At 40.7% G+C, this 3790-nt stretch overlaps 1 long non-coding RNA gene across 2 annotated transcripts in view; it reads right to left on the bottom strand.

Annotated features, from left to right (window-relative positions):
* Positions 1–3790, bottom strand: part of LOC144235125 (uncharacterized) — a 146360-nt gene that overhangs the window by 59230 nt on the left and 83340 nt on the right. The window lies entirely within an intron of this gene.

Here is a 3790-nt window from a genome sequence, read left to right as displayed (position 1 = left end):
TTTAAAAGACCCACCCTGCAAGATCTGACCCCTCTCTTACCCCTCTCCCCCCTTACTAACTCTATTCCAGTCACACTGCCCTCCTGTGTACTTCTTTCACATGATTAACAAGGCTCTACCTCAGGACCTTTGCTCTTGATATTCCTTCAACCTGTAATTCTCTTTCCACAGATCTGAGACAGGAAAGTGCAAAGTGAGCATAAGAACATCTCACTGTACTAGAAAACTACAAGATGCTCAAAGACTAATGGGATCATGTCAAAAAGACCAAGTGCTGGCTTCTGAAAGGGCTCCTTTGGGCACATTAGCCCAAAGTGGGGTAATTTTAACATCAAAAAAATTTTAAATAACAGTAATTTATTTTCACAAAGTGAGTAACTAAAAATACAAAGTGCATGATAATATGAAGAAAGAGAAAGACACTTCTTTGAAAAGTATGCCAGCTAGTAAATGGAAAAGGAATGATAAAATTATAAAACCACCATTTTGCAATCCCCGATGTAATATATAATTCAGGAAGGATCATCAGTGGATATGAAGGCTATTAGATGAAAGTTATTAACAGAATATTTGCTTGGTGCTAATCAATGTGTTAGCCCACAGATTACTTACACATTGCAAAGGGGAAAAGTGTCCTTTCACAATGGAGGAACTGATAATCCCCAACCATAACCAAGGGATCAGCTGTGGCATCCACTAATAGTAGGACAACCCAGAATTAAGAGGTTTTTGATTTCACGAAATATGAAGTACATCACATCACATAGCCAAGCCTCTAAGGGCACCTGGGTGGCTCGGTCGGTTGAGCAGCTGACTCTTAATTTCAGCTCAGGTCATGATCCCAGGGTCCTGAGCTCAAGCTCCACCTCCACATTGAGTGTGGAGCCTGCTCAAGTTCGTTCTCTCTCTCTCTCTCTCTCTCCCTCTACCCCTCTTGTTTGCATACTCTCTCTCTCTAAAAAAAAAATGTTTAACCATGCCTCTAGATCAAATGTTTTATTTATATCACAGACTGGGAGAGGACAAGTTAAATTATACCATAAAGAAACAATCAGACAAACGAAGCGTGGGGGACATTCTGTAAGACGGCTGGCCTAGAAGCTTTGTTAGAGGAGATCATCAAGAGGACGTGACCCGCACAATCAGGGGCTCTCCTTGCCTTCCTTGTCCTTGAAATACATGTTCTACCCACCATCCCCACACAAGGAATTCCTTCCAGAACATAGCCTTGAGAGAGTAAGGTGTTACTGAGACCATCTGGAATGGAGTTGTGACTAAACCCTGGTAAGGCTTCTATATAAATGTTTAAGATCTTGGCAGGCAGGTGCGAGGATCCACTCTTCTGGTAGCTTCCCATCGTAAGCCTCATATGTAGGTTCCCTTGCTTTTTGAGTCCGCCACCTACCAATCTGCCCTCTTGGTGTGGGGGCCAGTTTGCAAACCAACAATCTTCACTAACCAATGTCATAAAAACAAATGTGGGAAGTGGCCTCACAGTGAGATGCAAGGCATGAATTGTGATTGGACCCTGGTTTGAGAGAAAAAAAAGTGACCATAGAAGACATTATTGGGATATTTAAAACAATCTTTTTTTTTTTTTTAAAGTTTATTTATTTATTTTGAGAGAGACAGACACAGCACGAGTGGGGAAGGGGGAGAGAGAGAAGGGGAGAGAGAAAGAATCCCAAGCAGGTTCTGCACAGGGGCTCTGACATGGGGCTTGGACTCATGCAACCGTGAGATCATGACCTGAGCTGAAACCAAGAGTCAGGTGCTTAACCGACTGAGCCCCCCAGGCGCCCCGGGATATTTGGAACAATGTTAATGGGACCTGGATATCAGATGATATTATGAAATTATTATTTTTCTCTGTGGGAAATTATTTACTCAGCACTAATAATCAGAACTCCAAATTTAAAACTTAGACACAACGTGTTCCCTATTTGGTTGGCAGCGATTCAAAAGAATTCTATAAATTCTAAATTCTAAAAAGAAATGTTAATTCTAGAGGAGAAAGAAATTTGGTGGTTGGGCAAAATGGAGACTGCGATGCAATGTGCCACAGTGTATGTGAATATCTGTCCTCTCACACCATTTCCAGAAATTTATCTTTGAAAAATAGTCATGGATATAAATATGGAAATAATCTTATGATAACCATTCAGTATTTACAGAATCAAACTTAATGTTCACCAAGAGGGTACTGGCTAAATAAGGGACTGTTGTGTCGCCACTCAAAATGATTAATAAAGGCATATATTTATTGGCAAGGATAGAATTTCATGACCTATCAACAAGGTAAGACAGTGAGTTACAAAACAGTGCATAGAGTTTGAGCCCATTTATAAGGATATGCTCAGAATGGAGTAATATACAAACAGTATGTGTTTGTCCATAGTAGAACTGCATTTGGCTTAATGTGCACAGGCAGACGAGAGGCAGAGAGAGGGAGAAAGAGAGAGACAGAGACAGAGAGAGAGAGAATCCCAAGCAGGTTCTGCACTGTCAGCACAGAGCCTAGTGCAGGACTCAAACTCACAAACTGTGAGATCATGACTTGAGCCGAAAGCAAGAGTCAGACGCTCAACAAAATGAGCCACCCAGGCACCCCTTGACATTTTCAATGTAGCAAATATTTTCACATAATGAAATTATCGAAGGTAATTTCTTTTTAAAAGCCATTATTTCGGTTTTTAAGCACATTAAAATATTAATTAAACTTGACTTCTTATTCACTGCCAGACACACATTTAGGTCATTTTAAGAACTTTCTCCTCTAAGATGAAGAGTTCTACTGGATTATAAAGACAATGTAACACTCTGGGCCCTTTTTTTCAGGACATGAGGAATAACCCTTGAATCCTAGATTCCTCGGAATAAGTTGATATGTGCGATTCCAGTTGCATATGGTGTGTGCCAGTTTCACCTGCTTTCACACTTACACGGAGGGGCTCAGAACAAGAGATGTGAGGCTAGACTCCCAGAGACCAGCTTGGTCAGGGAAGTAATTTGAGTTAAAAGCACAGGTTAGAATCAGATTCTGGACTGAGACATACTTAAACTGAGATCCTCTAAGAATTTAACATTTGTTTATTAGAAGCAAGGGAGAAGCTACTTTTCTATCAGTCTAAATTTTATCCCTTTTTTATACTGAAAGTAAGGGATTTATTCAAGTTTACCTTATCTTCAACTGTGTTATGCTGCCACTGTTCTCACCATAAATGAATATCATAAGCCAATCACACTAAGGATGTAACAGGTGCACTCAGTAATTGGGCCTTTGTACTGGCTAACCCCTCCATCTGGTACCCTCTTTTCCCAGATAACCCATCTAAACTTTCTCACTGCCTTCAAGTCTATGTTCAAATGTCACCTCCTCATGATTTACTTTATTTTATTTTATTTTATTTATTTTTTCTAAATGTTTTTTATTTATTTCTAGGAGAGAGAGAGAGAGACAGCGTGAGCAGGGGAGGGTCAGAGAGAGAGGGAGTCACAGACTCCGAAACAGGCTCCAGGCTCTGAGCTGGCAGTCAGCACAGAACCCGACGCGGGGCTCGAACCCACGAACCGCGAGATCATGACCTAAGCGAAAGTCGGACGCTTAACCGACTAAGCCACCCAGGCGCCCCATCATGATTTATTTTAAAATGTCTTGTTCAATACTTAAATAGTCTGTTTTTCTGACTTTCATGTTGAAAAACAAAATCACTCCAATTTTTTTTAAGGTTGCTCTCTCTGTTAGTTTTTCTTTTGTGATTTTTCCCCCCTCAACCAGACTCCTCTTGGG

This window comes from Crocuta crocuta, unplaced genomic scaffold (genome assembly GCF_008692635.1).
Source record: "Crocuta crocuta isolate KB4526 unplaced genomic scaffold, BGI_CrCroc_1.0 scaffold467, whole genome shotgun sequence".
NCBI classification, from domain to species: Eukaryota; Metazoa; Chordata; class Mammalia; order Carnivora; family Hyaenidae; genus Crocuta; species Crocuta crocuta.
Note: the sequence above shows the minus strand (reverse complement) of the source record. Positions and strands in the feature narration are given on the sequence as shown.